General features: G+C 38.1%; 1 protein-coding gene and 1 long non-coding RNA gene across 3 annotated transcripts in view; one reads left to right on the top strand and one right to left on the bottom strand.

The window, feature by feature from the left end:
• LOC105485316 (myosin XVI) overlaps positions 1-24868 on the top strand; it is a 703391-nt gene that overhangs the window by 65214 nt on the left and 613309 nt on the right. The window lies entirely within an intron of this gene.
• Positions 18912-21450, bottom strand: LOC105485311 (uncharacterized). The gene is made up of 3 exons (XR_989480.3): positions 21268-21450; positions 19565-19659; positions 18912-18981 (listed from the first exon to the last, which is right to left on the bottom strand). It is a non-coding gene; the product is annotated as an uncharacterized lncRNA (long non-coding RNA).

The raw sequence follows: 24868 nt of genomic DNA, 5'->3' as shown, positions 1-24868 counted from the left end.
TATTTTGCATCTATGAGTGCAATTGCTGGGTCATATGATAACTCCAGTTTTAACATTTTGAGAAGCTATCAAACTTTTCCGAGTGACAGTGATATTTTAAATTCCACCAGCAATGCGTAAGGGTTCCACTTTCTTCTTATCTTCATCAACACTTGTAATTGTCTGAGTTTTAATTATAGCCCTCCTAGTGAATGTAAAGTATCTCATTGTGGTTGTACTTTGCATTTTCCTAATAACTATATATTCAGCCATCTTTTTATGTGCTATTGGCTGTGCTTATACCTTCTTTGGAGAATGATCTATTCAAATTCCTTGACCATTATTTACTTGGGTTGTCTAATTGTTGAGTGGTGAAGGTTCTTCATATATCCTGGATAGCAGACCCTTAAAAGAAATGTTTTGAAAATATTTTCTTCCACGATGTGAGTTGTCTTTTCACTTTATTGGTGTTATCGACTCCATGACAAAAGTTTTAAATTTGGATATAGTTCAGTTTATCTACTTTATTATTATTATTATTGCTACTTGTGCTTTTGATGTCATATCTAAAAAACCATTACCTAATCCAAGGCCACAGAGATTCACTCCTACATTTTCTTCAAAGAGTTTTGTGGTTTTATCCTTTAGAATTGGGTCTGGGATCTATTTTGACATAATTTTTCTGTCCAGCTTTCTCCTTGTGCAGATGGATATCCAGTTGTTCTAGCACTAATTCCTGAAAACCTATTATTTTCCTAGTTATACTTTTTTTTCAAATTCAATTGACCATACATGTGAGTGTTCATTTTTGGAATTTAAATTATATTCTTTTGATCTATGTGTCTGATTTTATGCCAGCATCTCACTGTTTTGATTATTGTAGCTGTGCAGTAAGTTTTGAAATTAAAATGTCAGCTGTTCTCCAACGTTGTTGTTACTTTCAAGATTATTTTGGCTAGTTTTGGTTCTTTGCATTTTCATATAAATTTTATGATCAGCTTGCCAAATTTATCACAAAAGTCAGCTGGAATTTTGATAGGGTTTGTATTACGTCTGTACATCAATGTGAAGAGTATTGCCTTCTTCACACTTTTGAGGCTTCCAGTCCCTGAATGTGTAATGTCTTTAATTTATTTTGATATTCAATTTCTTTTAACAATGTCTTACTGGTTTTAGGATACAAATCTACTTCTTTTGTTAAATTCATTCTTAAATGTTTCATTAGTTTTGATGCTGTTGCCAATGGAATTGCTTTCTTAATTCTACATTTTATTTATTCATTGTTAGCATAAAAAATACAGTTGATTTTTTAATATTGATCTGATAATTTACAAACTTGCTAAACTCAATTATTAGTTCTGATAGATTTATGGTGTATAAATTTCTAGGATTTTCTATGTACAAGGTTATGTCTTCCTTGAATAGAGATAATTTTACTTCTCCCTTTCCTCTAGATACACTTTATTCTTTATATTATCTAATTGTCCTGGCTAGAACTTCTTTTCAAATGTTGAATAGATGTGGTAAAAGCAGATGTCCTTATCTTGTTCTGATGTTAATGATAATATTTTTAGGCTTTCACTATTAAGTATTATATTAGCTCTGGGTTTTATGTAGATGTCCTTTATTGAGTTGAGAAAGTTCTCTTTCCAGTTTGTTGGGTATTTTTAACATGGACTATTATTATCTATTGAAATAATTGTGTGTTTTCTGTTCTTAATACTATAAATATGGTGTGTTTGATTTTCATAAATTAATTGTTGATTGATTTTCACATGTTAAACCAATTTTGCATTCCTCAGATAAATCCTAATTGGCCATGGTGTATAATACCTCAAATGTTCCTGGATTTCATATCCTTGAATTTTATTGAAGATTTTTGCTTTTCTACTCATGAACATTATCTATATATAATATCATTATGATCTCTGCCTGGTTTTGGACATACGGTCCTCAAATAATTACTTAGGGTGTGTTTTATTTTATTCTACACTTTGGAAGTGTTTGTGAAGGGCTGGACTTGCTTGCTTGCTTGCTTGCTTTTTTCTTTCCTTCTTTCCTTGTCTTCTTCCTTTTCCTTTTTTCTTTCTTTATCCTTTTTTTTAAAATTTGTTCTATCATCCAGGCTGGAATGCAGTGGTACAATCATAGCTCACTGCAGACTCAAACCCCTGGGCTCAAGTGATCCTCCTGCCTCAGCCTCCCTGGTAGCTGAGACTACAGGTGTGCACCACCATATCTGGCTAATTTTTAAAGTTTTCGTAGAGATGGGGTTCCTACTATTTTGCCCAGCCTGATCTTAAATTCCTGGCCTCAAGCATTCCTCCCACCTTTGCCTCTTAAAGTGCTGAAATTATAGATGTAAGCCATCATGTCCAGTCTATTTCTTAAATGTCTGTGATAACACACCAATGAAACCATCTGGGCCTGAGAAGTAAACATTTAAACGTAGCATTTCTTACCTGTTTGCTTACTCTGGGTACACGTTTCTGAAATACCTTGTACTTTCTACTAAACCCATGAATATTTCTGAGATAATAATTCAGGAAGTCTTTTTATTCAGAACTTTATACAAATTTAAAAGACTACATTGAGATTGAGAAAACCAGTTCATGATTATAAATGTCATGGTGGTAGCCAAAACCCTTGGCTCTTTGCTGGCCAGCAATACTATTATTCTGTTTTTGAGCTATGCCTATTGAGTGGTTCTGTGGAGAGATTAATGTTTTCCTTTGGGATGGCCATTATTTTGAATTAAAACATCTCTTGGGTCTATTAGGCACTTACTGAAAGTTAGCTTTAGGGACAAGTATTTATCAAAAACATCCTAAGGAAGTCTAAAGTAAGACTCACAGGTTATTGTAATTTTGGGTTTTTGGTATAGGTAAGTTTGAGTAAATATAGATCAGATTATTTTAGGTTTTGATTTTGCAGAGGGAAAAGAAAAAAAAAGATAACACAAGTCAACCAGTTTGTTCTGCAGTTACCATTATTATTTTTTTCTTCAGACTCTAAGAAAATACCTTTTTGATGACTGAATCTCTGTGAGCTGTGGAAACTTAGGAATTGGTTCACTGGTTAAGGATAAGAGGATACAGTGAAGATAAAAGTAAGGGATCAGAGGATGGCTCAGGACTGAGGATTAGCCCTGGGATGAAAAAAAGACAAAATTGTCAAGATTTGTGGTCCTTTGAGAATAGAAAAAATAATGCAAGTGGTGCTGAAGTTGGCAAGGACTACAAGTGTTTATGTCATGATGTTGATAACTGATTTCAGAAATTTCTAAAATAATAAGAGGCTAATCATGAGTATTGGAGAGAATTCCAATGTAAGGTTTTTGTTAGTTGTATACCAAGATTAAAATGTATTTTTTAAAATGTTAAATGTGCCAAATATGGAAGAAGAAACAAGAGTGCAGCCGCTGCTACCTGGAGCCACTCTGAGTGAAATGTGAGCAGGAGGTCTGCAGGTCTCATGGTTCTCTGGCTGCAAATGGCGTTGCAGGGTGCTGGCCTTGCACCTGCGCGTGCATGACCTTGCATATATGTGTGTGTGTGTCTGGATAATTCAAAACAAAACCAAGTAATGGTTCAAGGGCTTTTCTATATTTGAAAAAAAAAAAAAAAACTTGGCTGACTGTGAGTTCCCATGTGTGTTTTGCATGTAAGTCTTCCTGGAATTGACTGGAGAAAAGTTTCCATGAAAGCAATCACGACACAATCCCCGCATCAAGTTTTGTTGTTGCTTTTTCTTTTTTTCATTTTTAAACAGGGTCTTACTCTATTGCCCAGACTGGAGTTCAGAGGTGCAGTCACCCTCACTGCAGCCTTGACCTCCCAGGCTCAAGCAATCTTCCTGCCTCAGCCTCCTGAGTAGCTGGGACTACAGGTGCATGGACCATGCCCAGCTGATTATTAAAAATAGAAAAAAAATTGCAGAGATGGGATCTGGCTATGTTGCCCAGGCTACTCTCAAACTCCTGCCTGCAAGTGACCCTCCTGCCTTGGTCTCCCAAAGCGCTGGGATTACTGGTGTGAGCCATCACATCTGGCCCCATCCGTTTATTTTACTATTGTTTTCTTAATGCTGGCATTGAGTTTTACAAATACTGAAGTTTTACTAAGGCCTATTGTCTATCGCCTTCTCCCACTAGCCGTTGGGTATAATCTATATCATTTAAATAACTTAAAATACAAGTGGCACTTGTTTTATTTGGAAAAAAAATACAATTTTTAGTTTTCAAGTTATAAAGCATGGAAACCTGGGATGTGGAGGACCATCAAGATTATCTGCTCCAGGCTTCCCAACCATGAATGAATTCTTGTAATAAAAAGTGGTCATCTAGTCCCCAGGTGAATGTGTTTTATTTTGGTAGATAACAATCTAGGAAGACAGTGCATTCTATATTTTTGCAGCCCTAACTGTTGCCTTGCTTTAGGTCCTTCCCTCTCCATTTTAAAAACGCCAAGTTCCTTTATCGTTTTTTTTTGTGACATAGGTTACTGAAAGTGTTACTATTCTGATTATATTCCTCAAGATTTGAATTTCGCGACCTCTACTTAACGGTATGCTTTGAACACCAGATCTATGGGTATATTTGAAAATACTGTTAAATTAAATGGGGAGGGGAGCATGTTAATAGTGGTTTGGTAAACCAGTTTTTGCTATAGCAACAGGCCACAAAAGAATCTTCTGTCCAACCATAACAAGCGCTAATTGCTTGATGACCTTGCGTGAGGACTGTGGGTGTCCGCCGCAGATAAACTGCTTCAGCCTCATGGGTCTTTCATTCTGGGACCCAGGCAGAGGGAGGAGCTACTATCTGGGGCCACTCCTACGGGATGAGACAGAAGCTTAGCCAACACGCAGAATCTCTCAATGCCTCCTCCATTCTCTGGCTGTAACTGGCACGCTGTTCGTCCCACCCACAATCCATGAGTCAAAGCAAATGACATGGCCAAGTGTAAAACGCCTGTACTTGTTGAAGCAGAGGTACAAGAGAGAAGATGCAGATGCAGAAACCAGCGACAAGGGGGAGCGATGGTTGTGTGCTTTCACTCGGTGCAGTGGTTATCTTAGATGCAGATTATAGGTGATTTTTCTTTTCTTACTTTTCAGTTTTATTAACATTTTTGCAATAAATATAGGTTACTTTAGAAGTTGGAATATAATATCATTTTTTAAAAAATAAAATTTTAAAAATGTAGGACTTTTAAAAATGCTACTTAAACTCAAATATCTGTGTATTTAAAAATTAATTGGTGTATAATTTGCATATACAGCATTTATACTGTTTTGATACTTCTAGCTTATTAACTGAATTATTAACTGCAGAGTGAAATTATCATTGTAGAAAATGGGAATCAGAGAGACCAGGGATAGACTGGTGATAGATTCTGAACAAGAAATAAAGTAGCATAAGGAGGTCGGTTGTCTCCGTTGTGGTCTGGGAGTCGGGGGAGGTCAGAGATGACACTGAGCAGTTTGATATCCTCACCTGACTTCACAGGTTCAGAGATAGTGTAGCAGCCTCTCAGACTTTCATATTTTGCTCCTCATCCAGATGCACTGTTTTCCTATTTAAAAAGCAAACTAATAAATACAGTTATTTACAATCTTAGAAGGTCAGGTTCAGTATTTTTCATGAGCCCTGATGGTTGGATTTCTTATGTATGTTTGTATGTATGTTTAAGGCAGGGTCTCACTCCATTGCCCAGGCTGGAGTCCACTGGCACAATCATGACTCACTGCAGCCTGGACCTCCTGGGCTCAAGCGATCCTCCCACCTCAGCCTCCCAAGTAGCTGGGACCACAGGCACATGCCAGCACACCCGGTTAATTTTTTAATTTTTTATTTTTTTTGTAAAGACAGGGTCTCCCTATGTTACCCAGACTGGTCTCAAACTCCTGGGCTCAAGTCATCCTCCTGCCTCAGCCTCCTAAAGTGCTGTGATTACAGGCATGAGCCACTACACCCAGCCGAACTGGTCAAGCTTCTCTTGCTTGGATTTGTCCTGAATACGTCAGCTGGCTGGGCTTGCTAATGACATCCTTCATGGCTTGTGTCTCTTGTTGGCATCCAGGTTTCTGTAATCCTAGGGGAAAGTCAGGAAACTGTCTGAAAGCTCCATGGTTATATGAAGCAAGGAAGTGGGATAAAGATCTATTAACTGTCCTTTCAATGAGCTTTTTCTAGTTGCAAGAGCCAAGCATACCTGTGGTATCAGGAGTCTATTGGTATATGGGTTTCGTGATAGAAACCCATGAAATAAATTTTAAAATAAAGTTTATCTCTCATGGATCCCATTAAACATGCTCAGTGAAGACAGTGCTAACTTTTATGTAACAGGAAGAACTCTTATCTCTTTAATTCTCAATAAAGCTTCAACTCAATAACTTAAAATGTTCATTGTCTGAAAATCCTCAATGTTTCTAATATGAGGATAAAGTTAAAATCTTCTCCCTTTCTACAGTAGGGACCCTACCAATAACAAATTGTGTGTGTGTGTGTGTGTGTGCTTGTGTGTATTTGTATGTGTGTGAGTGAGAGAATAAGAGATTCTTTCTTTTCCTACCAAGCATTTCCTCTCCCTCAGTTTGTTAAACACAGTTGTTAATCACAACAGGGTCAAAATTAGGTTAGGAAAAAAAGGAAAACTAGATGGGGAAGTTCTCACTTGAATAGTTCTATTATAAGGTTTACACACACACTCCAGTGTGGCTAGTTCTAGTATAAGGTGTACTCGCACACTCCAGTGTGTAGAGCTAACCCTGTCACACCTCAAGTATTCATGGGTTTATCAGATACCCTCTATGCTACAATGACCTTTGAATCCTTAGACATATTGAGCACTCTCTATTCCTGGGTTCTTCGCTTCTGCAGCCCCAAGAATCTGGTGATTCCAGTCCCAGCTTTTCATCTGCTTAGAGCTCATACATCTCTCCATACTGCACAGAGAATGGATGGGATCCAAGATGACCAACTCGCCAGCTATGTCTCCTTGACCTGTATGGGTCCTAGGATGACATCATACATCCTTTGCCTGCACAGCTCTAGGGAGGCTGATAGGTCTCAGTGTTGCAGACCTCAGGCCCTTGCTCTGCTGCCAAAGGGACAGCTAGTCCTTTTCTGCACTCTAGATGGCTAAATGAAAAGCCAAGCCTGAGCCCCAACACCCGTTAACTATGTGAAATACAACAAGCTCTCGGTCCCACAAAAGCCCTTTGAACCTTTTTCCCTTGGGGGAGAGAGGCACAGACCCATAGCACACTAGTGGTTTTCTCCTAATGAACTCTCTTCTGAAATTTCCTCTCCCTTGCCAATACCACCCTATGTCCTTTTGATATGAGTTTTACCAGTTATTGGTATTCTGCTTTCACTTTGGTTACAAATGCATGAAATGGTCCCCTGTCCGCCCACGTATACATTTCTTTTCTTTGTTCAGTGTTTCTGGACATGGTGTGGTGCCTACGCTCTGGTTAATTCTGTCTTTCCCAGCCCTGTACCCAGAAAGGCTAATAATACCTTAGGAAGTGCAGGTGTTGCAGAAAGATTCCAACCTCATTTCCAGCAGGTGAATGGATATGCCACAGAGTTTAAATCCTTCTAGCCAGACCCTTTCAAGTCTCATCAACTGAGGGCCTACAAGATAATGTCTAATATCAAATCAGCTGGGGCTGGAAGGAGTAGAGAAAGGCAAGGCCAAAAAGCTGATTGTCAAGCGCTCAGGGCTAGCACCCTAAGACTAAAGAAAAAGGCAAGTCTGGAGACCGGATTTGAACATGTAGGTCATGCTCAGAAAAGCTGGTAAGCCAAGTGCCAAAACTATAGAAAGGACTTACACATATGAGCACACACGATAATGAAACAGATGGCAGATGCAGCACTAGAGACAGGGCAGATGTGGCAATTCTGCATATTGAACCTAGAATGAATCCTGGCTCCTAGAAGGAGGAATCCTCACTTAGCCACTGCAGTCTTTTGAATGCAGCTCTGCTCATGGGGGACTTCCACATTGTAAGGTTCTTTTGGGAAGGAACGAAGCCTGAGAGTTAGTGCATTGGTCACTGTCACACTGAGGAACAACCAGCTGGTAATATTGTCTTCTGCTATGAACTGAAGGAGTAAAACGGAAGAGTAAAATGTGGGATGGAAAACAATAGTAATTATACAAAGCATTGCTATTTATTCGACACACAAAATGGAAGGATCTATGCTATCTGAAAAACATGTTTGAGCTAATTCTTTTTGATTTTGAAAGTAACTGCTCTTAGTTATAAGAGATGTTATTCAAATAATCCATTGGACTAGGAATATAAAAGTTATTGTCCTTTTGGCAAAATTGACCGTAACATATTTTTAGTAATTTTAGGGGCATTTCAGCTTTAAGTTGAATTCCCAGTGAACTTTGCAGTTTTTTGTTTTTTCTTTCTTTTTTGTTTTTTCTTTCTTTTTTTCAGTGTTTTTTTTGTTTTTGTTTTTGTTTTTTTGAGACAGGATCTCGCTGTGTTGTCCAGGCTGGAGTGCAGTGGTGCAATCATGGTTCACTGCAGCCCTGAGCTCCGGGTCTCAAATGATCCTTCCTCCTCAGCCTCCTGAGTAGCTGGGACTACAGGCATGCATCACCACATCTGGCTAATTTTTAAATTTTGTATAGAGACAGGGCCTGCTATGTTGCCCAGGCTGGTCTTGCACTCCTGTCCTCAAGCGTTCCTCCTGCCTCAGCCTCCCAAAGTGTTGGGATTACAGGTGACAGCCACTGTGCCCAGCTTGCAGTGCCTTTTCATTTGATTCACTTTTTCTAAAATTCTCCACCATACAGTTTTCTTGGATTGTCCTTTTCATGAGGCGTTTGGTCATTTTTTGTTTAATGCAATGTGACATCTCACTAACTTTTAATAGCTATACAAAAATGAGTGAGAAATGCCACATTGATGTAATTAACCTGTCCTTGGAGTATGCCTTCAGGAGAGTAGTGACTTAGAGGAGGGAATGGCTAAAGGCTGGATTCTCAAGGCAGATGGCCAAATCTGGCTATTAGAGAGCCTCAATGTGTCATACATAGGACGAGGATAATGAGAGGTCTCCTTACCATGTTGTTGTGTGCATAGAATACACATGGTAGAAGCTCTCGCTGTGCTCCAGCACCGGGCACCAGCACAGCGTCATCTGGTTTATTGTCTTCCTGCCTTCATGCCTTTAATTTCTGCCTCTCTCCTCCATCTAGAACACTACGTCCAACTCTTCCTACCAGCATCAATCCTGCCCTGCCCTTCAAGGTCTCACTCACATCCCATTCATCCCGGAATGCTTCCAACCCTCTGTGTGCTATATGATCGCTTTTAATACCTACTCCTGAAACTGTTTTCTCTCCCTCACTCGGTGTTAAAGTTGTCAGACACTTGGCACTGACTCCAAGATATTGTTGTAGTCCCATTTACATTGTAATCATTTTTGAGGTTGGGAAAGTTGATCCAGAAGTCTTTTATTGAGAAGGTATTTAATAACAGTTTTTTAGATGGCTAATTAACAAGAAAACTATGTATCCATGTGTTTACAAAAATCCCCAAACTTGCCCCTTTTACCCCACCCCGATATCTCCTTCTAATCATCTAATTCTATTTTCATTCTACTTGAGGAGTTTTATTTGAGTAAAATAGCCCAATCAGTGATCTTTTATCCCTTTACTAAGGAAGTATATATTTTGTGCTCCTTTTAATGTTTTGATCAAAAAATTAGTTTTTAAGCAGATCTGCAAAATGAAAATTTCAGGATTAAATTACTTCTATTCCTTTGTTTTTACCTGGCTTGAGAAGAAGTTACCAATATTAAACTTGGCTTTAAGGTAAGTATTTGACTTAATATTTATTCGACACATAAATATCAGCCATCAGTTGCCAGAGTTTGTGCATTTGCCTGAAATGACTTTGTGTAGCTGGGAAATCTGTGTAGGCTTTTCCCATGTTTAATTCAATAATTAAAACACTAAAAATGTTATGTAAACTGCCATTTGAAGAGTGAAAACCAGATAATGAGAAACATGTTTATATAACAAAATATCTAATTGCAATCCATTTCACAGTTCCTATTTTAAATCCAAATGGGAACAATTATGCAAAATTAAATATAGAGGTAATGGCAGTGCCAGATGCCCATTTGAGGACTTTAAAACTAGAAATGACCACTTAGAAAAGGCATGTTATAAACAAGGCATCTGGCCCAGGATTCCATACCCCTTTTTGTTTGGTGGGTGCTGTGTATTTATAAAGATTCTCCTTTTGAAGAAAGCCGCCAGCGTCCTTCCCAGCGGTCCCACTCTTCCCTCCGTGCCTCACCTTCCCCACTGGGATGTCTGGCTGGAAAAAAACCCTGGCATCCCGATGCCCATACATTTCTCATGTTCAGCTTCAGAATACGGGTACTATTGGTCGAGGTACACATTGCTAAGAGCATTGCAACATTTTCACATCCCCACGTCCTTTACTTTCTAATTGGTCTTGTGGTATGTTCATAACTATGGACTCATGTGGATTGTAATAATTATTGGCAATACATCTTCAGCTCACATATATATTTATTATATATTATAATTATATGTATTATGTATTTATGTATTATTACATATATTTATTATTATATAATAAATACATATTTATTTTATATATACATTTATATTTGAGTGTCAGAATACTGTAAATATAATGGCTGGGAAATGATATATTTAAAATCTTACTGTATTTAGGACCATGGAAAATTCGAAAGCAGTTAATAATATGATAGTTTTTCTTTGTAGGGGATGTTGGGGTAGAAAGACCAATGGTATCTTCAGAGGCTGCTTGGCCTCTTGTGGAAACTTGGGCAGAGTGGTGGCCCATGCCCTGTGTAGTTATTTGCAGTTAAGGTTGTGTTTCCTTACCAATGTGGAAGTAACTTGTACCTTTTGCCTCAGTCTCTTGCAGTTTTCCCACCAGTCACCATTGCCTTTGCAATAATCTCAGTAACTAAAATGAAAAGCTGTTAGAAATTTAGTATCTAGAAGGATCATCCCAAAGATGATTGAATTAGAGCCTGGAAGAGAAATCCGTTTGAATGCATTTAGGTCTGAAGGATTAATGCTAATCATTGAATTTCTATAAATGCTAAAGGCAAGTGTTTTTTTTTGTTTGTTTGTTTGTTTGTTTGTTTTTGAGACGGAGTCTCGCTCTGTCACTCAGGCTAGTGCTCAGTGGCTCAATCTCTGCTCACTGCAACCTCTGCCTTCCGAAGGGTTCAAGCAATTCTCCTGCCTCAGCCTCCTGAGTAGCTGGGATTATAGGTGCACTCCACCACACCCAGCTAGTTTTTGTATTTTTAGTAGAAACGTAGTTTCACGATGTTGGCCAGGCTGGTCTCAAACTCCTGACCTCGTGATCTACCTGCCTCGACCTCCCAAAGTGCTGTAATACAGGCATGAGTCGCCATGGCCAGCCAAGGCAAGCTTTCTTTTCTTTTCTTCTTTTTTTCTTTGGCACCTCTAAATTAAGATAATTCTGTAGAAAAATGAAGAGCCATGCCTATTGTTTGGGCATTTTAATTAATACCTATAGCTGGCCACTTCCTAAATAATATTTCAAACTGCTATTTACAAAGACTGCTATTTGTTAAGTAAGAAACCATTTGGAGTTAGGTGGTTTGTGATCAGGTATTTTGAAATTCACGATAATTTATAGATCCAGGGATTCCTATGACATTGACTAATTGACTACATTTTCCTAAGTGGAAAATAATACAATTAAAATACATAATAAATCAGTGTTTGAGACTTAAAAATATAGATGATAAAAATAAATATAAAAAATAAAGTCAATAAAAGAGTTCTAATTAATGCCATGGTTTGCACATACTGAAATACTTAAATGTGAACATAAACAGGAACGTTTTGCTATACAGCATCCCTGGATAAACATCTACAGATTAGAGGTCCAGTGTCTTTCTTTACTGAATCATACCCGTATTGCAAACCTTGAGATTTCTATGCTTAAAATTCTTCAGGGTAACCTAGAACCAAAAGATACATGTGCAACAATTTGAGTGCAGAATCGTGCTAGGTTTTCCTCGATTTACCAACCTCAAACATTGAAAGTTGTTTATCCTCCAACTAATTGGACAGTTCTTTTAAGCCACTTAGTGTTTACAAAGAATTAATTTTAGTATTCCTAATAACAACTCTCTCTTTTCGCACTCAATTTATCTGTCTATTTGGTTAAATTTAAACTATAACAAGTAAAATTGGCATATACATGTTTGTTCCTAGTAACCACTCTCTCTCTGTGCACTCAATTTATCTGTGTATTTATTTAAATTTAAACTATAACAAGTAAAACTGGCATATCCATGTTTGGGACTACGGGAGAGTGCACTCTTGGTAAGCTCACATCTCTACAGGTGGAAGTGGAATGCCCCATTCGACGGGAGATGAGCCCAGTGGCTGTCTGTGCTGGGATGTCACTCACACTGCTCAGAGTATTTTACAGTGGGACTGGAGGACAGTCAGTAAATAGAAGTCAGTTGAAAACTTCGAGAGTAGCTACTTGTTTTGCATAATTTAGCAATTCAGAAAATAACATATGTAAATACATGTAACACTTAGACTGAATGTAGACAGTCTAAGAATATTGAGAAAAATGAAAGTACATTAATTGTTTTATAAGCCTTCAACAAGCATGTTTCTTTCTATAATGAAAAGTAAAATTATGTTTTCTTCTTCTGTATGGAAGAAGATATGAATGGTGATTTAATTACATTAACTTCAAATACATTGAATGAATACATGCTGACACGTGTGTGCGTATGATTAATACAGTACGTGTAAACATTTTAGGATATTTTTTGAGTACCCATTTTAGAAAAGTGAAAAGCGAGATGAGAACTTATTAAGATGATTTATGATTCACTAAAGTCATATAGCAAAAAGAACAAAGTATGTTACCTAATACAGAATTTCTAAATGTAGAACCATATCCTGGTAATGTGAATATGATTAGAGATTCCAGGTGGAAATCATTTTTGACTGTCAGAATCTTATATCATACCCAGATGATATAGACATGTAATATGCAAGCTACATTGAACATTCAAACTCTATTACTGTCTAATTCTTTTTCAAGGATGTTCTCCAACAATTGAGGTATCTTTTTCTTTTTTTCTACTAATATCCCTCACCTTCTTCTTGCCTTTATTTTTTCGTTTTTGTATCTTGCCTGTATTTCTCTTCACTGTGGTTTCATTAGGGTTTACTCTATTCCTACCCCTTCTCATTGGATGGCCCTAGGCAATGTTATGAAGTATGGGAAGTGGCCAGGTTCAGTGGCTCATGCCTGTAATCCCAGCACTTTGGGAGGTGGAGGCAGGTGGATCACCTGAGGTCAAAAGTTTGAGACCAGCGTGGGCAACATGGTGAAACCCCACCTCCACTAAAAATACAAAAATTAGCCGGGCATGGTGGTGGGCACCTGTAATTTCAGCTACTTGGGAGACTGAGGCAGGAGAATCACTTGAACCCAGGAGGTTGCAGTGAGCTGAGATCGCGCCATTGCACTATAGCCTGGGCAACATAAGGGAAACTCTGTCTCAAAAAAGAAAAAAAAAAAAAGAGGGGAAGTTTGTCAGCCCTGTTGGAAATGTTAGAAACCAGTGAAACAATTTGGATTTTTACAGCATTCCCAATGTGTTTGTTAGTATATTCATTGCTTCATTTGAGAGAGCGTGGATTATTTAGGTACATTCAATAACGTGTTTTCTATATCATTAAAGCCATTTTGCAGAAATATGAAGAAAAGATTTTCCTAATTCAAAATATTTTTATGTAAATTAGTTCAGATTCCCCAGTACTTTTCATCATGATCGTTTGATTTTTGGGACCTTCCCCTGACAGTTTGTGACTGTTTCAGGTTCACAGAGGTAACGGGGGTTCTGTGAAAGCATGTCGAGTTGGATGATGAAACACCACCAAGTCATTTATGTTTTTTTTCCTCTTGACTTTGCATCTCGGTTTGAGACAAGTCTGCTCAGCTCCATATGTATGTGTTCAGTCCGTTCCATATGACACATTCTCTCAGGTAATGGAAACACAAAATAAAAGGACACACACTTCTAAACTTGACCAAGAGTGGCAGGTGGCACAACCCAACTGAGCACCCAGCACACCCACACCCAGCCAGGGGAACAAGAAAGATATCTAAGCAGAGTATTTCCATTCATAGTGTAAGTTCCTGGAAGCAGTGCTGCAGGAAGAGAAAACAGGGCAGTTACCAAATGGTCTTGTGTCTGTTTTGGAAATGGCTTCCACGTTAGGTGAAGATTGAGTTGAATCTTGAGAAGACTGGATATATGAGAAGATTGGACAGATCAAGGCTGTGGGTGTGTGTTTTGGAAATGGGGGTGGAGTTTGGGATGAAGATGAAGACCCTGGCTCACAAAAGGAAGACAAAGTATTGCAGTTAGGAGGTGTTAAGGCACAAGGGCTGGGTTATTGTTTAAAAGTTTCCAAATACTCCTGGAAGGTGGGGAATGATAAAAGTATTATCTTCTTTGCTGACCTCTGAGGATTAAAGGGTCATTCACCCCGAATGGGGTTATGAATGGAAAATCAATTTAAAGTCACAAAATTGTAATATTACTATAATATTCAACTTTAGCATTGATATTTTAGATTCAGAGAATGCAACAGATAAAGTTTATGAGTAAATATTAGAATATTTAAAAATAGATTATATCAAAGAGAAGTAATATATTTATAGATTTATAACATTAGATGGTGTGCATTTTGGCTGTTACCGTTTATGTAAAATGATAGGAGCAATAATGATTAGCTTGTTTTCATTTCTACTTAAAAAAACAAGCTATGTAGAATTCTTTTGTACACATTTATTTTCTTTGTATTTTTGATTAACGAAGGTACTCAGGGTGTGATATTAAAACCACCTTTGGGAACATATCCGTAAATCATGCTGGGGACAGAATAAAGACTCATGCATCAAGTTGACAGCATCGGTGGCATTATCCATGCAGAATTCCTGCATTTGGATACAAAGGGTGCTAGAAGATACTTTACTTAGAAAAGCTTCCCTCGTACATGATTCTAATATGCTTTTGGGTTGCTAAAATGGAATATTTTAGTACATTGCTAAACCTAATATTTTGATAGTAGGAATGCCACAAGTATGCATAGAGGACCTGAAATATTATAATCCAGTGATATATTATTTTTAATAATTGTAGAATTATTTAAAATGAAATCATAGCATGTATTATTGCATTTATCTGGGTAATTCTGGGAGGGGATTTCAACGCATCCATTGACAAAGGGCTGGAATGATGAATGATAGTAATTTGCTCATTTTTGAATTTTGTATTACTCAGTGATTTTTCTAAGTTACGAAGCTGATTCTAGCACAAGGTAGAATATTTGCAAAGCAAGATAAGCACAATGAAGGAATTAAATCCACCTTCAGTGTCATCAGGCAGAAAACAATAACTCCTAACTTTCTAGTGCCTACCCACGCAGTCTTTTAAAACTCTTTTGAAAATACATTATCAAAAGATTAAAAATTAAGAATTCAAAGCTAGGAGTGTATCTTTGAGATTTGCCCGTTAAAGTAGTTTTTTTTTTTTTTTTTTTTTTTTTTTTGAGACGGAGTCTCGCTCTGTCAGGCTGGAGTGCAGTGGCGCGATCTCGGCTCACTGCAAGCTCCGCCTCCCGGGTTCCCGCCATTCTCCTGCCTCAGCCTCCGGAGTAGCTGGGACTACAGGCGCCCGCCGCCAAGCCCCGGTAATTTTTTTGTATTTTTAGTAGAAACGGGATTTCACTGTGTTAGCCAGAATGGTCTCGATTTCCTGACCTCGTGATCCACCCGCCTCGGCCTCCCAAAATGCTGGGATTACAGGCGTGAGCCACCGCGCCGGCCTAAAGTAGTCTTTGAACCAATTTTAATGTAAGTAATTGGAGAAAGTTATTTGCATTGTCTATGATTTCTGGTCAAATGCTATTGAAATCAGGTATTTTTACTGATACATAAAAATTGCACACATTTATGGCGTACATGTGATGTTTTGACACATGCATACAATGTGTAATCAGGGTAGTTGGAATATCCATTACCTCAAACATTTATCTTTCTTTGTGTTGGGAAACTTCCAAATCTTTCTTATAATTATTTGAAATATACAATAATTTATTATTAACTATAGTTACGCTACTGTGCTGTAGAACACCAGAACTCATTCCTTCCATCTCACTGTATGTTTGTGCCCAGTAACCAGCCTCTCTTCATCCCCTTCCCTTGTGCTCCTGTCAGCCTCCAGGAGCCAACATTCTACTCTCTACCTCCATGAGTTACACTTTTTTAGTTCCCACGTATGAGTAAGAACATGAGATACCTGTTTGTCTGTGCCTGGTTTATAAAATCAGGTACATGTCTGTTAGAGCAACTTCGGACCAAATATTGTGATGTACAACAATTACTACCATTACACATAATTAGATTTAATACCTTTAAAGTTGTATTTTTACAGAATAATTATAAATTGAGATCTGATCTTAGAGTTGGCCCAATAGAAGTATAATTTGCCAATATGATTAAGACAAAGTTAGAAATTCAATGGCTTTCCTCTTTTTAGGCCCATAACAAAAGTGTAATTTAGTTATGAGTAACATTTTCTTTTGTAGCTGAGAGTAATAGTGAATCATTGGGAAGATATTCTAACTACTATCATTCATTCTATTTATTTACTCTTAGATTTAGTTGACAGAAGAGTCAAACTCTGTAAAATATTTTAAGAGATTTATTCTGAGCCAAATATGAGTAACCATGGCCCATGACACAGCCCTCAGGAGGTCCTGAGAACATGCACCCAAGATGGTTGGGCTACAGCTTGGTTTTATATATTTTAGCAAGGCATGAGACATCAATCAAATACATTTAAGAAATACATTAGTTTGGTTCAGAAAGGCGAGACAACTCAAAGAGGTGGCTTCTAGGCTATAGGTAAATTTAAACATTTTCTGGTTGACAGTTGAGTTTGTCTAAGGATCTGGGATCCATAGAAAGGAATGTTCAGGATAAAGATAAAGGATTGTGGAGACCAAGTTTTATTGTGCAGAGGGAGCTCTCAGGGGACCTCAGAGAGAGCAGGTTGTAAATTGTTTCTTATCAGACCTAAAAGGGTGCCTGGCTCTTAATCGATAATCTCCTGGATCTGGAAAGAAAGGAAGGAAAACAAAGCGGGAAAGGGATTCTCTATAGAATGTGGATTTTTCCCCCAAGAGACTTTGCAGGGCAATTTCAAGATATGGCAAGGAAATATATTATGGGGTTAAATATTTTTTTCCTTGTCTCATAATGTCATGCCAGAGTCAGACTGAAAAATAAGTCACAATATATAGGGTCAAATAAAACCCATCTGATGAGAATTTGTGGTTTATAGGGCATGACTCCCTAGACCCCTTAGGTAGGAATATGGGCAAGATAAAAAATCAGAGCTTAGTCCTCAATTTATATGTAGATAAAAATATAAATAATGGTTTTCCAAAATTATAAGAAATTAAAGGATGGAGAAATAACTTGTTTGCTGTTTATTACAATGTTCACTCTTTAGCAAAATATTTTAACCTCCCTAAGATTTGATCTGAAAACTAAGATGGATGAATTACTACAAGTTTCAATAAGTTACCACATAAATGTTTTTAGAATAGATCTTGACACAGAGTAGGCATTCAATTAGCATTAATAATTTTAAATGGTATTATATTTATGAGATGCATACATTATATACATTCATGTAATTTACACATAACACACACACACATACATGTTTCCCAGATGAGAAAAGAAGAGATCATTAGAAAAACATACTAACTTAAAATAAATGAATCCAAGAAAAATACACAGATTTTGACTGAATTAATATGAACAAATAATGTTTATAAATGATAATTTTACACTGAATATGGAGAAATCACCTTTATGAAATATCCTTATTTGACTATTTTTTTAAAAAATAGTTTTCTTCAGAACCCTCCCTCATCTTCGTAATATTTTAAATTTAAACAAATATTTAAAATGGGCTGGGTACTACTGAATGTCCATTTGGTAGGCTGAGGTTCAGATATGCTAAGTAGTGTATCCAAAGAAAAACAGCGTCTAGAGATTTTTATTGCTGCTAACTGAATCTCAACTCCTTCCCTGGAGATAAAGGCACGTCACTGCAGGGCAGATACAAAGTGGTCACTTTTAAGGGGCTGTATTTGTCCATTCAAGGTAATCCTTTTAAGCATCAAATGTCATGTAGGTGAAAAATGGGTCGGGTACTTTAGAAAATGGTGGAGTAAAGCAACTGCCAAATTCAGATAAGAGATACCGGTTATTATGATTTAACAAGTGGCAGGATTCTTATACTGAATCTCAGAGCAGACAACAACTTCTGCTCCAGCTTGTCTGTCTTTAACCCCTCAGCCTGGAGTTACTTTCAGTTTCTATAAGGACCCTTTATACCCTGCGATTGCATTATTGTTCCACAATATTCTGAAAAGCGCCTATTTTCCTATCTTTCCAATGAGATCCACAGGAAATTTGAAGACAGGAGTTTTCTTTGTTACCAAAAACACCAGGAGTTCACTCTAGATTCTGCAGCTTGCTGCACAGAAAGCCAATCACTGAGACAGCAGGTATTGCTAAGGATGAAGGCTTTATTGGGTGTTGCAGCTGAGGAGATGGGAGATCGGTCTCAAATCCATCTCCACCACTGACTGAAATTAGGGGTTTATATAGCAGGGAAGAAATGTAACCTTGTGTGGGAAAACAGGAATTAGGGAGCAGTAAGGAAGAGGAGTTGGTCAACAGGAAGCAGGTGGTCAGTTAAGCGATTCTCACCATGATGGTGAGGAATCTGGCATCTCATTGTCCAGATGCAGTGATTTTGTGGGTTTCAGCTCCTTGATATTATCTGGGTGGGATGCTGGTTTTCTGAGAAAGGAATTTAGATAAGACAACTGTAAGTTTCTCACGTTTTAAGGCTAGGAGTGTCAATTTGTATATTTCAAAGGAACCATAAACATCAGTTCTATGAGAAAACCGGGCTAGTTTCATCATCAGGGGCCATATGATATTTCACCACCTTAAACTACCAAACAATGTTATGTCAGAAATGTTATTCACATTTTGAATTCAACAGCAAGTTTTAGCAACAAATTCTGATATCCTATAAATAAGGAATATGATTTTAATTGAGATTGACAAGGTATATTTTATGAAAGAGTATAGGATGAGGTTAGCAATTGCTCATTTTTGGCACCACTGAGAAGAAAATTCATATATAATATTTTCCACCACACAACATTATACATAGATAACCAACATTTTTCACATGAAGATTCTCCTCAAGGAGGGGAATGACTGCCCAAGACATCAAACTCTACTTCTAAAACACCAGCTTATTGTAGTCATACAATCAAGTGGTGTTCTAAGAGCAACTTAAAAGTTATAATACATCGGTGAGAAAAGCTAGCATCTGAGTTATATGTTACCTTCTCAGAAAAGATAAATATACCTGAATATAGCCATTACATGAAGCACTTAGTTCCTTTTCTCCAAAATAATATCTTTTTCTGTTTGCAAATGTAATGCAAGTTTACTGCAGAGTATCTGGAAAACAAAGAAAATATCTAACTAAGGAAATATGTTTTTAAAAATGGACTCATACTATTTCTTAGGAATAACACCCTTTGAAATATTTTTTCAGAGTTTTTAAAATTACCAACACATATTCAGTTAATGTTATAGAGATCATCCAATATATTGAATTTTGTGTGTGCCCTCTACTTGTCAGAATATTAACTGCAATCTACTGGTATTTCTGTGTCTTGAAAGAAACTATATTTGTATGTCACAATCAACACTGCCTATGTGGGAAAGGGAAGTTTCCCTTATTTGTACTTTGACAAATGTGGCTATTTCCTAGGCTGTGCTGGTCACAGAGACTGTGCCAAGAACCTGCATCATTACTTGCTCAGTGCTAGGTAGAGAGGGTAGTATGGAAGGTGGGGCATACGTAAAACATGGTTTCCTCTGCAGCATCTTTTAAACCAAGAGCAGATTTAGAAACAGTTTTTAATAGACTTTCCCTCCTCAAAATAGAAAAGGAAAAATACCAAGGAAGGTATTTATTAAGAGCCAGGTTCCAGAAGATATTGAGTTATGACGTTATTTTTATGGTAAACATTCGTTATACTTGCAAATATTTCCACTTACCCCTTTCAGAACTTAGGTAGGATTGCATTTGCTAGTCTTTTCATGTTTGAGTGGTACTGTGTGATTAGTAATGGCGAATTGGATATGAAAGAATTTGTTATGTGTCATTGCCAAGGCATGACACGCACTGTTGGTGAGAGGCCTTGGACATCCTTTCATTTTCCTCGGGTTCCACGATTGCTAAAGTTCAAGACTAGGCTGAACAGAGACCCCTGCCTACCCATGGTGGGCAGGTAACCTGAGAGATAAATATACTTTGTTTTCAGCCACTGAGATTTGGGGGCTGATTTTTACTGCAGTATAGTTTTAGCCTGTTTCTATTCTTAATAATCACTGAGTATTTGTGGACTGTGTGTACAACATATTGGAATTGGTGTTGAATAAATGAGTACTCCTTCCTATTTGATCATGGAAAAGACATTAGAATGGTATTTCAAGGGATAAAGCAATGGCACAGGCAAAGGTGAGCTGAGAGCAGTGGAGGGGTGGACTAAATTCATAGTGGCTGGGAACAGTCTCTGCTTACACCTATTTTGCTGGAATAATTTTTAATAGCAACTTATTTTTTCTCAAAGTCCCTGGTTTGGATGATAAATTATGTATTAGTTTTACATAAACCACATGTTGACTTCTTTATACTTACCTTTTCCTACTGAACTGATTTTATGATCTATTTATCATTGTTTACCTGATTGCTGTGTTTTGGTATATTTTCATATTACTGTTTAACTTCTCATATTTTATTATGCTATATTTCTCAGTATAGCCCTTGATGTTTTCATTAATGGGGTTTCTTTCCCCCTGGATTATAAAATACCAGTATTTATTTAGCTCCCTACTTTACACTATATTGTAATAAACACAGTGAAATTTATTGTTTCATGAAATTGTTATTACTGTTTAGCCAGTAATCACTGTCACAACAAAGCAAATACCAATGCAGAACTGTCTTCAATCCAAAAAAGAAAATGACATCTGATGCCCCAATATTACTTGTTTTACCTTTTCCAAAGTCTTGTTTAGGGCTCCAGGTATGACCATATATATATTGAACACCTCATTATTGTCTTCTCTCTCTCTCTCTTGCTGTCTGTTTGTCTCTCTCTCTCAAGCAATTAGTGGCATCAATCTATTTGAAAAATTTAGAGACCATTAGCAAATGTTTCCTGGAATCGTATGTCTGGAAAATTGGTGGCAATTGGAGAGAATAGTTCAAAAACAGTTCGATTTTCTAGTTCCTTTGGACAAAATTACACATATATCATCATGGGCAAGTCTTAAGAAAGGTGTTAAGATGTCATTAATTTATTCTGATTGACTTTCCTGGCTCAAATTTCCTCAGTTTAATTCTTTCATATGTACTTTCCTCTTTAACCCTTTGCCTTTATTTCTAAATGTGTGCAGTGATATATATATATCTCACTATATATATCCTATATATATGAATAAATATTTCATAATCCATATTATACTCGTTTTTTAAAAAATCAAATTTTTAAAATCATCTCAATGAGAAGAAACTTTTGGTTTCTTGAAAACAATTATCAAAATCCTGTTTTCTAAACAGCATATTTCCAGCATAGATTAAATTACCAGTGTATCTGCATACTAAGAAAGCAGACATTCCATTTAGAAATACTACACATATTCACCAAAGTCTGTAAAATCCGAGTCTCATGCTGTGCTGTGGTTCCCAAACCTTGGTATGCACTAGAATTACTTGGGAGGTTTTAAAGAAGAGTACTGCCTGAATTTAAGCCTAGAATCAGATTTAACTGGTTGTAGCTGAGTATTGATATAATTTTGAGTTCCTCTGGTGATTCTAAAGAGCAGTCAGTATGAAGAACTACTGTCTCAGTGGATGCCAAACTTTGCTGTGCACATTTTGGGTTGAACTGTGTCCCTAGAAAGATATGTTGAACCTGTAATCCATGAGACCTGCAAACGTGACCTTATTTGGAAACAGGGCCTTTGCAGATGTAATCTAGTTAAGATCAAGTCATACTGGAATAGGGTGGGCCCTAAACCAACGACTGATGTTCTTATGAGAGGAGGGGGGTTTGGACACAGACACACACACACAGAAAATACTATGTGAAGACCCAAGGGTACAAAAGACACAAAAGAGAGAAGGCTTTGTGAAGACGGAGGTGGAGATTGTAGTGATGCATCCACAAGTTGTAGAACACCAAGAAGTGCCGGCCACCACCGGAAACTGGAAGAGGAGAGGTAGAACTTTTTCTTACAGTCTTCAGGAGCACAACCTCAACCCCTTGATTTCAGAGATGCAGCCTCCAGTACTATGAGGGAATATAGTTCTGCTATTGTAAGCCACCATGTTTGTGTTACTTAGTCATGGCAGTCCTAGGAAATTAATACAGTGCGTTATGATTCTTTGTTGAATATACTAAAGCCAAAGAAGTTCAGTCCTTGTGACACACAAACTTAACGGAGTTTCTGGGAGTAGGTCATGGGCGGGCTGCTGAAATTTAATGCAGCTTTCTAGTCCCTTGTGGTCCCCAGCCTTGCATCCTTAGAAAAAGTCTCAAGTCCCTTACCTGATCTCCTGACTCCTACTTGCATTTGAACAAGATCACCAGGTGACTCCCGGCAGTCTGTCCTGCATTCTGGACATCAGGAGGCACTCCAGGGGTGATCTTGTTTGCTGTAGCCAAGAAAATAATTTGTAAGATGTGTAAGAGCTTCAATCTCCCAGAAATGGAGTTAGTTGTTAAAAACACAAGTTTTTCCTAAACATAAAAGAGGAGCATTCAGGGTTTCATTGAAAATCTAGTTGAAAATTGAGTTCAACACACAATAATAATTCACTTGCTCTTTAAAATTAAAAAAAAAAATCAGGCTCATAAATGGTTAATGTCTCCATCCTTTCATTTTGAGTGCCAGGCTTTGGTTCTTTTCTTCTTTCTTTTCCATTTTTAGCTTACAGTCAATGGCTTTTCATAATGATTGGAAGGAAACATAACAAAAATCAATTTCATGACTTATTTTTCCTAACAATAGTGGACAATGTGCTTTAGAAAAAAAAAGTATTTGAAATAGGGTTTTACTGTTGTTGAGCCTTCATTTTTTTGTTAACTGTTTTCTCTCTTTTCTTCCTTGTCCTTTTCACTGTGTAAATGACCTACTTTGAAGTTTCAAATAAAAAGAAGTTAAATAGGCTTTTATTTGGCTCTTGATTCTGTCTTTTTCTAGCAAATTTGGAAAAGGTCCTGACTTTGAGTATAACATGGCTGAGTGTAGAGAAGAAAAGAAAGAGCTTACCCTGACTTGTCTCTCTTTCCTGGTATGCTCAGGAGAGCTTTTCTAGCTTGGAGACAAAGCAACTAACCTGCCAATATTTGCACTCTATGAATAGAAACATTTGGATTAAAAAAATACAAAATAGAGGACGTTTATCTACTTTTAAAGACATAAGATACAAAAATTTAATTATATTGTGTGTGGGGTGTGTGGGGTGTGTGGGGTGTGTGGGGGGTGGGGTGGAGGTGCGGGGGGCTGTGGGGAGGGTTTGGGGTATGTATGGGAGTGAGTTTGGGGGGCTGTGTGTGGAGTGTGGGGCATGGAGGGGCGTGTGGAGTGTGGAGGGGTGTGGGGGATTGTGGGGGAGTGTGGGGGTGGGGGGAGCTGTGTGTGTGGGAGTGTGGGTTGTATGGGGTACGTGTGGGTGTGTGTGGGCTGTGTGTGGAGTGTGTGGGGGGAGTTGTAGGGGGTGTGGGGCTTGTTGGGGGCTGTGTGTGGGATGTGTGTGTGGGGTTGTAGGGGGGGTGGGTGGCTGTGTGTGGTGTGTGTGTTGGGGGTATGTTGGGGGGTATGAGGGTGTGGGGGGCTGTGTGGGGGGGCTTTAGGGGTGGGTGTGTGGGGACTGTGGGGTGTGGGGTTTGTATAGGGGATGGTGGGTGGGGGAGATATGGGGGTGTAGGGTGTGGAGTGAGGTGGAGGCTGTGGAGTGGAGTGGGTAAGGTGTGGTATGTGGGGGTGTGGAGGGGCTGGGTGTGTGGTGTGTGGAGCTGTGTAAGAGGGAGTGTGGAGTGGGGTGGGTAAGGTGTGGTATGTGGTGATGTGGGGGGGCTGTGTGTGTGGTGTGTGGAGCTGTGTAAGAGGGAGTGTGGAGTGGGGTGGGGCTGTGGGAGGCTATATGGGGTTTGTGGGGTGCGTGTGTGTGTGAGGGTGGCTGTGTGCGTTGGTGTACACGTGTGTGTGTGTGTGTGTGTGTGTATGGTTAGGGAGCTGGCATTCATTCTCTCTTAGAAGCTTTGATACTAGCGCAGGGCCATTCTCAATAGTATATCATGGCAATTATTGCTTTCTAATTAAAAAAAATTATATGCAATTCCTGAAATAAATTTTTGATGTAATTGTTAAAATTTGTAGGACATTGTACTCTTCTCCAGAGAAAATCGCAATCGTGGTTCCTTCCAAAGAAAATTCCCTCTGCCACCACACAGTTTGGTGAACGCCTCTCTAGTGTTCATCCCTGTGAGTGCAGGTGGATGCACCTCGTTGGCCTTGGGTCCCCAGGAAATGAATACTTACACTGTCATTTCAATGTCATCTGTGAGGGACCTGTTTTCTCTCTTGAAAG

Source organism: Macaca nemestrina, chromosome 16 (genome assembly GCF_043159975.1).
Source record: "Macaca nemestrina isolate mMacNem1 chromosome 16, mMacNem.hap1, whole genome shotgun sequence".
Lineage (NCBI taxonomy): Eukaryota > Metazoa > Chordata > Mammalia > Primates > Cercopithecidae > Macaca > Macaca nemestrina.
This window is presented reverse-complemented; position numbering and strand designations above follow the sequence as displayed.